The sequence below is a fragment of the Staurois parvus genome, unplaced genomic scaffold (assembly GCF_062004578.1).
Source record: "Staurois parvus isolate SC_StPar_1 unplaced genomic scaffold, SC_StPar_1.0 ptg000165l, whole genome shotgun sequence".
NCBI lineage: Eukaryota > Metazoa > Chordata > Amphibia > Anura > Ranidae > Staurois > Staurois parvus.
The window spans coordinates 14,869,292-14,882,238 of record NW_028317961.1 but is presented as its reverse complement, the minus strand read 5'-3'; positions in this window follow the sequence as shown (position 1 = coordinate 14,882,238).

Here is a 12,947-nt window from a genome sequence, read left to right as displayed (position 1 = left end):
GAAGCATGCAAGATAGCTCAGCAAGCAGAGATGGAAGCTCAAAGCAAAGCTCTCCAAGCACAAATGGCTTCTCAACAAGCAGAGGCAGATTCCCAAATAAAGATTCTGCAGATGGAAGGGGAGGAAGCAGCTTCCCTAGCAAGGCTGAAAGTCCTTGAACAAGCAATGGGACAAAGTACTAATTCAGACTGCCTTATCCCAGCAGAACTGGAAGATCCAGTTGAACGCACCAGTGAATACGTATTAAAGCATAACATTTGCGAAGATACAGAGTCATCTCCTGTACCTCCTACTAACACTGTTCTGACTCTCAACACAGAGACCTCTCGGCTCCATATGCCTAACCCTCTTCAAATCTACAACACAAGTACATCTATGCAGCAAACCACATCAACTCTTGCCAACAACAAGGTGACTTCCAGTGACAAGTCGCAGCTCAAGCCACAGCCAGCACAAGCCTTAGAGACTACACCACAGTTAAACGCTCATGCAACATCATTCTACCCTGGTAAACCTCACCCTACATCACCAGAGAACTTTCACACCCAAGGGGTTCCACAAGTTACTTTGGCACCAAAGAGTGAGAGATCAGACTTGAATGACTTTGCCAGATATATGATTCGCCGTGAGCTCATTAACACCAGCCTCTCAAGGTTTGACGACTGTCCAGAGAGCTACAGGGCCTGGAGATCAACCTTCAAGGCTGCTATTGCTGATCTCAACCTTACTACTAAGGAAGAACTTGATTTGCTCATAAAGTGGCTGGGACCAGAATCTGCAGATCGTGTTAAAAGACTGAGAACAGTAAATGTTGACCACCCAGACGCAGGTCTTGTTGCTGCATGGGCAAGACTTGAGCAAGCCTATGGTAGCTCTGAAGCCATAGAGAGCGCTCTATTCAAGAGACTGCAAAACTTCCCAAAAATAGGAAACAAAGACTATCGCAGGCTCCAAGATCTCAGTGACCTCCTCATGGAGCTAGAGTTGGCAAAGACAGACCCACGTCTATCTGGACTAAGCTTCCTGGACACCGCTCATGGTGTTAGTCCAGTGGTGTCTAAACTGCCATACGGCCTGCAAGAGAAATGGGCACAACAGGGCTCAAGGTACAAAAGAGACTATAACGTATCCTTTCCTCCATTCTCATACTTTTGCAGGTTCATTAGTGATCATGCCTGGACGAGAAACGATCCCAGCTTCAGCTTCAGTGAACCAAACTTACCTGCTTCATCCTCATCATCAAGGTATGATAACACAGCAGCTAAACGTAGAGACTATACTAGAGCAATATCTGTTAAAAGGACAGACATCTCACCCTCCACAACCTCGCCTACTGACCAAGGCATTGTGGATGCCAGAGATAAAGACCCTAATCATCAGTGTCCTATTCACAAGAAGCCTCACCCTCTTAAGAAATGTCGTGGGCTTAGGGCAAAGCCTTTACAAGTGCGCAGGGAGATTTTCCAGAAACTTGGAATATGCTACAAGTGCTGTGCTTCTTATAACCACTTTGCTAAAGACTGTAAAGTTGTCATCAAGTGCACAGAATGCGGTAGCGACAGACATGTTACAGCCGTGCATCCTACTCCACTTCCAGACAACCCGCAGCAGCTACCTACCTCAACCCCTGTCCCAAATTATGGCGGGGAGCAACAAAGTCATGCTCTAGCCAAAAGTAATGTTTCTTCTTCATGCACAGAAGTCTGTGGAGAGGGACTGGATCACAAATGCTGTGCCAAGATATGCCTAGTCAAGATATACCCCAAGGATCATCCTGAGGAAGCTGCTAGGATGTATGCCATAATAGATGAACAGAGCAACAGATCCTTGGTTAAGCCTAAATTCTTTGAGATCTTTGGCTTAGAAGGTCACGCCACACCGTATACTCTCAGAACCTGTTCTGGTCGTGTAGAGACCTTTGGCAGAAGGGTCGATGGATTCATGGTCTCTCATATCAAGGATGGAGAAGGCATACCCCTCCCAACATTAGTTGAGTGTGATCAGATACCAGACGAAAGAGAAGAGATTCCTACTCCAGAAGCTGCATATCATCATCCTCACTTAAGGCACCTTGCTGATGAGATTCCTGCGATGGACAAGAGTGCTGAAATCTTGGTCCTGCTAGGAAGAGACATTCTCAGAGTACATAAAGTACGCGACCAATGCGATGGACCTAACAATGCCCCTTATGCACAAAGACTTGACCTAGGCTGGGTAATAGTGGGCGATGTATGCCTGGACAGAACATCAACTGAGATCCACTCCTTCAAAACTTACATGTTGGGAAATGGACGTGCATCCCACTTCAAACAGTGCCCTCACCATTATGAAGTAAAGGTGAAGCCTCTTGACATCATCCAAGTACCTGATGTTACTCCTGTTCTTTGTGATGACAACCTAGGTACCACAGTGTTTTGTACTACAAGTGATGACAACAAAATAGCCTTGTCGGTCGAAGATAGAGAGTTCATCAAAATAATGGACGAAGAATTCTTCCAGGATGAGTCTAACAGCTGGATCGCACCATTACCTCTTCGTGCTGCAAGGGCCACACTCCCAACCAATCGTGAACAGGCTCTATCCAGATTCAACTCACTTCAACGAACACTAAAGAACAGGCCTGAAATGAAGGAACATTTCATCGCTTTTATGAAAAGGATCTTTGATAATGATCACGCCGAACCAGCCCCACCACTTCAAAGACACGATGAGTGCTGGTACCTGCCCTTCTTCGGAGTGTATCATCCACGTAAGCCAAAACAAATCAGGGTAGTATTTGACTCCAGTGCCAAACATCAAGGCGTATCCCTGAACGATGTTCTTCTCACTGGCCCGAATCTAACCAACAACCTTGTAGGTATACTTATGAGATTTAGAAGAGAACCAGTTGCCATAACTGCTGATATTGAGCAAATGTTTCATTGCTTCATTGTACGTGAAGACCATAGGAACCTCCTAAGGTTTCTGTGGCACCGTAACAACAACATGGACAATGAGATAATTGAATACCGCATGAAGGTACATGTTTTTGGAAATAGTCCCTCACCCGCTGTTGCAACATATGGTTTACGAAGGACTGCCCTTGATGGAGAAAAGGAGTATGGTGCGGATGCTCGACACTTCGTTGAGAGAGACTTTTATGTTGACGACGGACTTAAGTCTTTACCTACAGATGAAGAAGCCATAGACCTGCTCCAAAGGACACAAGGTATGCTTTCCGAGGCTAACCTCAGACTACACAAGATTGCCTCGAATAGTGTTGCTGTTATGAAAGCCTTTCAACCTGGCGATCATGCCACTGGGTTTAAAGATTTAAATCTTGGAATGGACATGCCACCTGTACAGAGAAGTCTGGGCCTACGGTGGGACTTATTAAAAGATACCTTCGGCTTTCAAGTCGGCTCTGCAGACAAACCATTTACCAAGCGTGGTGTTCTGTCAGTGGTGAACAGTTTATACGATCCATTGGGATTTGTGGCTCCCATCACCATACAAGGTAAAGCCTTACTTAGACAGTTCTCAGAGTCTATTAAAGATTGGGATGCTCCGCTGCCTACAGACAAGCTTCCAAAGTGGGAGTCCTGGAAACAATCTCTACATGCCTTAGATGGAATCAGTATACCACGCTGTTACACCTCAGCTTCCCTTGCTACAAGTCAGAGGAAAGAGCTTCACATCTTCTCAGATGCATCTAATGAGGCCATAGCAGCTGTTGCCTACCTCAAGGTAATAGACTCTAATCAAACCCACATAGGGTTTCTGTTTGGGAAAGCTAAGTTAGCACCTAAGCCTGAGCACACAATTCCTAGGCTTGAACTTTGTGGAACTGTGCTAGCTGTAGAAATTGCCGATTTCATACTGCGCGAGTTGGACACTCAGATAGATGACACCAAATTCTACACAGACAGCAAAGTTGTTCTGGGCTACATATACAACCAGACTAAACGTTTTTATGTGTATGTCAGCAACCGTGTAGAAAGAATCAGGAAATCATCTAAACCTGAACAATGGCATTATGTCCCATCTGAAATGAATCCTGCAGATCATGCCACCAGGCCAGTGTCTGCAAGTGTCTTTGCAAATTCTTGGTTAACAGGTCCTGAATTCCTGCTGGATCATCCAGAAGAAACCTCAGCTGATATCTTCAGTCTTCTAGAACCTGACAGAGATCCAGAGATTCGTCCTGAAGTCAAAACCCTTGTCACCAGAACTGAACAAAGACTCGTCTTGGGCTGTCAACGCTTTGAACGTTTTTCTAAGTGGATAAGACTTGTACGCACCATCGCAAGGTTAGTCCATATTGCACACTGCTTTCACACAAAGCCCACCAATGTTCAATGTCAAGGGTGGCACATGTGCCAAAGGCTTCTTTCTGCAAAAGACATTGCTGAAGGTGAAATGATCATAATCCACAATGTACAACAGGATGTCTTTGGCTCAGAAATTAAATGTATCCGTGACAAGAGGGACATTCCAAAAAACAGTTCAATTGCAAACCTGAACCCATTCATTGACAGTGATGGCATGTTAAGGGTTGGTGGACGTTTAAACAAGGCTGAGTTGGGAGATCAGGAACAGAATCCTCTCATTATACCTGCTCTCCATCATATCACCACTCTGCTCATACGGCACTACCATGAAGGGGTTAAGCACCAAGGAAGACACTTCACAGAGGGTGCCATAAGAGCTGCAGGCCTTTGGATTATAGGAGCAAAAAGACAGATTACAACTACACTGCACAGCTGTGTTCAGTGCCGGAAACTAAGAGGTAAACATCAGCAACAGCAAATGTCAGATTTGCCAGCCGACAGATTAAGTACTGACCCACCTTTCACTCATGTTGGTTTGGATGTCTTTGGACCATGGATGGTAACAGCCTGCAGAACTCGAGGAGGCCAAGCAAACAGCAAACGATGGGCAGTGCTGTTCACTTGTATGAGTGTGCGCGCAGTACACATTGAAGTCATAGAATCTATGGATGCCTCAAGTTTTATCAATGCTCTAAGACGATTTCTTGCCATCAGAGAACCAGTCAAGACACTAAGATCTGACTGTGGAACTAATTTTGTTGGAGCCTGTCGAGAGTTACAGCTTAACTCTAGGCCAATCCAAGACCTTTTAGCTGAAAAGGGCTGTACATGGATTTTCAATCCTCCTCATTCTTCCCACATGGGTGGCTCTTGGGAGAGAATGATAGGCATCACACGAAAAATACTGGACTCTATGCTTATGGACTTGAACTCCACAAGACTTACCCATGAGATTCTAACCACCTTCCTGGCAGAAGCATCTGCCATAATCAATTCAAGACCACTTGTTCCAGTTTCTACAGATCCAGAGACCCCAACTATCCTTACCCCAGCTACTCTACTTACCCAGAAGCTTGGGTCTGTTCCTGTTCCACGTGGAAACTTTAAAACAGGAAATATGTGCTATGACCAGTGGAAGCGAGTACAACACCTCTCCAACTGCTTCTGGAATCGTTGGAGAATGGAGTATATTTCTACTCTGCAAGGACGCAGAAAATGGCAACACCTGAACCCTAACATTAAAGTTGGAGATCTCGTTCTGCTGAAGGACCAGCAAGCTGAAAGAATCGAGTGGCCTATGGGACTCATTGTAAAGAGCATTCCTAGTGATGACGGCAAGGTACGCAAGGTGGAGGTGAAAGTTGCAAGACAAGGGACTGTAAAGACTTTCAGCAGACCTATCACGGAACTTGTTCTGCTCTTACCCTTTGGAGAATGAACTTGCTTGCGTATGCTGCTGGATCCAACCTGTGACTTCAAGAAGGAAGTGTCTTGAACTTTATTTGATACAACTTGAAGCCTTACATTATAATTGTTGCACTATATGCATGTTCTCTTTTTTATGTCTTTCAGGTCTTCAAGACTTCAAGCAAATTGCACTGTTGTTTATTTGCAATTGTATAACTACCGTTATGGTTTAAATAGTGACATTTACAATGCCAGACGGGGAGTATGCTGTTATACAGTTAATATTCATGTTAATGTACATGAGAGTTCATATAGTTTATTTTTTGTACCATTTTCTATGGACATTTCTATAGTTAGTAATGCTGCCATCCAGTGGTCTTATTTGGTATACACTTTGTTTTTCATGTTGCCTCCCTGAGATCTATGACACAGTTCCTTTGTATATGAAGCTCCTCCCTTCTTCTTGAGTTCAGCACTTCCTGTGTCATGGATGCAGCTAACAGACCACATGTAACAGGGACACATGTATTCTGCATAGTACGCTACAGAAATTATCATCTTTTGACCGCATAATACTGGAAACCATTCATTCTGCTGTATCCTGTTGTCACATGTACAGAATAAAGCAACTTCTGGATGAACACAGTATTGGTGAGTTCAGCTATCTGACAAGGATTGCCCACAGTGATTATATCTGCTTATACAGGCTAGGCAGAGAGGTCTCACAAGGGATAAATCGCTATCACAACAATCTGAGTCAGAATAGTGAGCCAACTCTAAGAATGAAGAAAGAAGGGAATGGAGGGGAAAAAGCGCCCTCTAAGTGCAGTACGCAAGATGATTTTAATAAACCCCAGTAAAACACATGATGACAAGTCTAAAACGGCCCGTAAAACACAACTGAAGGTGCAGCGCCACATTCTGCAGCCTACACATCTCCTGGCCCTGAGATGAGATCGCTGTAGGTCAGCGGTTCTCAACTTGTGGGGGTCGAACGACCCTTTCACAGGGGTCGCCTAAGACCATCAGAAAACACATATTTCCAATGGTCTTAGGAACCGAGACATCGCTCCTCTATCCGTCCACATGACAGGGCCCCGGGAGGAAGGCGGAGGCATGTGCGGAGGGCGGGGCCTGTCTCCTAGGAGATGTCTCAGAACCTCCGAGCTGTCCTGCTGCTCTGGCGGCTCTGTGCTCACTGCTGCGGGCGCCCGCTTGGGAGCTGATGGCTGGCGGGCTGTTTGCGGCTGTCACCTCAGGGATCTAGTGCGGAAGGATCGGGGATCGTCGGACGGACAAGGTGGGCGGATGTGTGCGGAGGCTGAGTGTGCGGAGACCGGTCCTCTGGTGTGGGTGCAGCGGCAAGATGTGTCTCGCCATGTAGATATGTCCCGCCTGAAGCAACTGCGCATGTCAGGCACGATCAGTCGATGATAGTACTACTGTATCCGACCATGTACCTTTGGTGAAGTAACCCCTTCCATGCCAATTTGCTTCAGGGGGGACATATGTACATGGGAGACACAACTTACCACTACAACGGCCCCCCCATGTCACTCCCCCCCAATGTCACTGTCCTCCCCACATGTGACTGTACTCCCCATGTCACTCCCCCCCATGTAACTGTCCTTTCTCCAATCCATTATGCTCCCCAATAATCAGCGGTGCAGCCTAAAAGGGGTTAACTGTGGCAGCTCTGTGCTACAGTTGGTGATCGGCAATCGGCCTCATATGTCTGTAACCGGGACATGCGCAGTCGCTTCAGGGGAGGCATATCTACATGGGAGACACATCTTGCCGCTACACGGGTACTGAGCGGCAACCTGTAGGATGGGGAACACCAGTCAGTGTGTGTGTACATATATATCTATCGTTCATGGCCAGTCATTGCATGTGTGTGTGCGGTCATTGTACGATCAGTCATCCAGGCTGGGGTTATGTATAGAGGAGCTCCTTATATTGGAGGGGATCATTGTATCCGATCTATTGTATGGTGTCTGCAATGGAATCATCCGATCACACCTGGTACAATCTGATTGTGCAATCTCCTGTATGGTGGTGATACACGTAATGATCCCAGTGGGAGCGATCGCAAAGCACACTCTAGTCATCACCTAAAATATAGAACTGCATATCAGATATTTATATTATGATTCATAATAGTAGCAAAATTACAGTTATGAAGTAGCAACAAAAATAATTCTATGGTTGGGGGTCACCACAACATGAGGAACTGTATTAAAGGGTTGCGGCATTAGGAAGGTTGAGAACCACTGCTGTAGGTGGAAGACAAGCCTCAAGCCGCTGCAGCCAGACCCGAAAACTCCTGAAACCAGCGTGGAATGCAGTCATTGGGTGGAAGTGATGTCATCGGCGGGGAAGGCACGGCACCACAGAGAAACAAAAAACTTCTATTTTCTATTGTTCTCAGCCTCCAAATTCTGTTCCATACCAGCTTCCTCTGAGAGGGTGGCTACATTTGTTATCATCCCAGAGTATGTAGGAATGTAGCCACCCTCTCTTGCTTGCTCCTGAGATGAACTATGACTGAGGGCCCGGGGTCAGTAGGGGGCCCCATGAGATGCCCCTGGTACCTTTTTCATAGGATTTTTTGAGTTTGGGCAAGGACACAGGGGCCCCATGATCCCCTATTGTCCGGGGGCCCCATGAGTTGTCAGTCCGCCCCTGCTATGAACCATAGACTGTGTGAAGTATAGTGTGCATAGAACAGTACACATGACCACATGTAATGTGCACCACTTGTTTCAAACAAACAGAAGTGAGGGGAGAAGGAGAGGTTCTGAAGCTCACAGATGTTACAAGGAGACAAAAAAACACAGTGAGAAACAATGTAATGAAAAATTGATGACATGACCTTTAACCACCTCCCGCCCACCATTTAGTAATATGAGGGGCGCAAGGTGGTTCTCTCGTTCTGGGAGGACTACATATGACGTCCTCCCATTCTCACTGCGCATGCGCAGCTCAGGGAGTGCACAGCGCGGTGATCGGCGGTGCGCTGTGTCCCTCGGACACAGCAGATCACCGATCACGGAAAGAGCCAAAGATGTCGGCTCCGTCATGTGATCAGCTGTGTCCAATCACAGCTGATCACATGTAAACAGGGAAATGCCGGTTATCGGCATTTCTCTCCTCTCGAGTTGTCACGCTGACAGCTCGTGAGGAGAGGAGAGCCGGTAATCGGCTTTCCGCGGAGGGGACATGTACACTGATAATAAGGGCACTGATGATCAGTGTGCCCTGATGATCAGTGTAGCCTCAGCAGTACCACCTGTCAGTGTCCATCAGTGCCTTATGTCAGTGCTCATCAGTGCCTCGTGCCAGTGCCACATATCAGTGCACACCAGTGCACATCAATGCCACATATCAGTGCCCATCTGAGCTGCCTTTCAGTGTCACCCATCAGTGCCAGTCAGTGCCACCTATCAATGCCAATCAGTGCCACCTATCAGTGCTGCCAATCAGTGCCGCCTATCAGTGCCATGCAGTGCCGCCTATCAGTGCCAGTCAGTGCTGCCTATCAGTGCGCATCAGTTCCACCTATCAGTGCCTGTCAGTGCCGCCTAACAGTGCCAGTCAGTGCCGCCTATCAGTGCCAGTCAGTGCCCCTATTAGTGCCAGTCAGTGCCGCCTATCAGTGCCATATATCAGTGCCATGTATCAGTGCTGCCTTTCAGTGCCAATCAGTGATGCCTGTCAATACACATCAGTGCCACCTACCAGTGCCTCCTCATCATTGCCCATCAGTGCCACCTATCAGTGTCCATCAGTGCAGCCTATCAGTGCCCATCAGTGCACCCTCATTAGCGCACATCAGTGAAGGAGAAAAATCACTTATTTACAAAATTGTATAACAAAAACTAAGAAAAAACATTTTTTTTCAAAATTTTCAGTGGTTTTTGGTTTGTTTAAGAAAAAATAAACACCAAATTAATTGATTGAATACCACCAAAAGAAAGCTCTATCTGTCACAAAAAAATGATAAAAATTTCATATGGGTACAGTGTTGCATGACCGTGCAATTGTCATTCAAAGTGCAACAGCGCTGAAAGCTGGAAATTGGCCTGGGCAGGAAGGGGGTATAAGTGCCCTGTAGGCTAGTGGTTAAAGTCACACTAAACTCTGGTTTTAAAAAAAGTCTTTTCATGTACAGTTGTGTTCAAAATAATAGCAGTCAGACATCACTAACCTGATCAATCACTGTTTTTGGTAGAAATAATATTTTTACAGGGCAAATAATTTACTAGCAGGTGTAGTAGAGTAATAGAAATCCAACAGACCCAACAGTCATGACATGCATGCTGCTGATTCTGTGTAATTGAATCACTAATTGAAAGGGGCATGTTCAAAATAATAGCAGTGTGGAGTTCTGTTAGTGAGGTCATTCATTCTTTGAAAAACAGGTGGCAATTATTGCCCTTATTTAAGGAAGGAAGGCAGCAAATGTTGTACATGCTGGTTACAGTGCATTTCTCTCTGAAAGTCTGAGGAAAATGGGTCGTTCCAGACATTGTTCAGAAGAACAGCGTACCTTGATTAAAAAGTTGATTGGAGAGGGGAAAACATATAAAGAAGTGCAGAAAATGATAGGCTGCTCAGTTAAAATGATCACAAATGCTTTAAAATGGCAACCAAAACCTGAAAGATGTGGAAGAAAGCGAAAAACTACCATTCGAATGGATAGAAGAATAGCCACAATGGCAAGGACTCAGCCAACAATCAGCTCTAGGAAGATCAAAGAAGGTCTAAAGTTACCTGTGAGTACTGTTAGAATTAGAAGACGCCTATGTGAAGCCAAGCTATCTGCAAGAAGCCCCCGCAAAGTCCCACTGTTGAAAAAAAAACACGTGCTGAAGAGGTTACAATTTGCCAAAGAGCACATTGACTGGCCTGAAGAGAAATGGCGCAACATTTTGTGGACTGATGAAAGTAAGATTGTTCTTTTTGGGTCTAGTGGCCGGAGACAGTTTGTCAGACGACCCCCAAACACTGAATTCAAGCCACAGTACACTGTGAAGACAGTGAAGCATGGTTGCGCAAGCATCATGATATGGGGATGTTTCTCATACTACGGTGTTGGGCCTACTTATCGCATACCAGGGATCATGGATCAGTTTGAATACATCAGAATACTTGAAGAGGTCATGCTGCCTTATGCTGAAGAGGAAATGCCCTTGAAATGGGTGTTCCAACAAGACAATGACCCCAAACACACCAGTAAACGTGCAACATCTTGGTTCCAGACCAACAAGATTGACGTTATGGAGTGGCCAGCCCAATCCCCGGATCTTAATCCAATAGAAAACTTGTGGGGTGACATCAAAAATGCAGTTTCTGAGACAAAACCAAGAAATAGAGAAGAACTGTGAATGTAGTCCAATCATCCTGGGCTGGAATACCTGATCACAGGTGCCAGAAGTTGGTTGACTCCATGCAACACAGATGTACAGCAGTTCTCAGAAACAGTGCTTATACAACTAAATATTCATTAAGTGATTCAAAGGAAAGCAAAATCTTCAAACATTTTTCAGTTTATATAGTGAATGTTTGAGTTTGTAAAGAAGAATAGAAACTGCTATTTTTTTGAACAGTCTAATATTCACTTTTCTTCAATTTATTTAGAGGAACAACACAAATTTGATATATTTCTCTTCATGTTTTGATTTGGAATAGAATGTGTAGTGTTCCCAATGCATTTGTGTGTATGGAAATAAAAGCTATTAGAAGGATTTTGAGCTTTATTCACATTTTTCAACACACGGCTATTATTTTGAACACAACTGTATGTATTCCTAACTCAAAAAAATGTTTCTTCCATTGCTCTCAGCCTCCGTCAAATATCCAAATGAATTTTTCTGCTGCTATGATCTGATTTCCTGTTAGATGGTGACTACATTCATTTTCCGTGGTCCCACTGTATGCTCCTGAGATGAAATTAGGACTATGGGATTTGTAGTGTGCATAGAGAAGTACAATGACTACAACTAACGTGCATTGCTCATTCCAGAGGGAAGTGTGGGGCAAAAGGGGAATGTTCAGGAGCTCATGGAGGATGTTACAAGGAGGCAGCAAAACACAACGAGGAATGATTTCATGGAAAACAGATTGCAGGACCATCAGGTTGTGGATGTGAATGGATAATATTTGGAGAATAAGCAGATTGTTGTGTAATTTTAAGAATACATGAATAGGATGTTCAGTGTAGTGTGACTTGTAGATCAGTGTGCAGAGGCGTGCAGTTTACAGATGAGTGCATTGCATAGAAGAATTCAGTGTAGAGAGGAGTGCAGTGTACAGGTCAGTGTAGTGTAGAGAAGAGTTCAGTGTAGAGATGAGTTCAGTGTACAGAAGAGTGCAGTGTAGAGATGAGTTCAGTGTAGAGATGAGTTAATTGTAGAGATGAGTTCAGTGTAGAGATGAGTTCAGTGTACAGAAGAGTGCAGTGCAGAGATGCGTTTAGTGTAGAGATGAGTTCAGTGTACAGAAGAGTGCAGTGTAGAGATGAGTTCAGTGTAGAGATGAGTTCAGTGTGAAGATGAGTTCAATGTAGAGATGAGTTCAGTGTACAGAGGAGTGCAGTGTAGATATGAGTTCAGTGTGGAAATGAGTTCAGTGTGGAGATGAGTTCAGTGTAGAGATGAGTTCAGTGTAGAGATGAGTTCAGTGTACAGAAGAGTGCAGTGTAGAGATGAGTTCAGTGTAGAGATGAGTTCATTGTAGAGATGAGTTCATTGTAAAGATGAGTTCAGTGTACAGAAGAGTGCAGTGTAGAGATGAGTTCAGTGCAGAGATGAGTTCAGTGTGAAGATGAGTTCAATGTAGAGATGAGTTCAGTGTACAGAGGAGTGCAGTGTAGAGATGAGTTCATTGTAGAGATGAGTTCATTGTAAAGATGAGTTCAGTGTACAGAAGAGTGCAGTGTAGAGATGAGTTCAGTGCAGAGATGAGTTCAGTGTGAAGATGAGTTCAATGTAGAGATGAGTTCAATGTACAGAGGAGTGCAGTGTAGATATGAGTTCAGTGTGGAAATGAGTTCAGTGTGGAGATGAGTTCAGTGTGGAGATGAGTTCAGTGTGGAGATGAGTTCAGTGTAGAGATGAGTTCAGTGTACAGAAGAGTGCAGTGTAGAGATGAGTTCAGTGTGGAGATGAGTTCATTGTAGAGATGAGTTCATTGTAAAGATGAGTTCAGTGTACAGAAGAGTGCAGT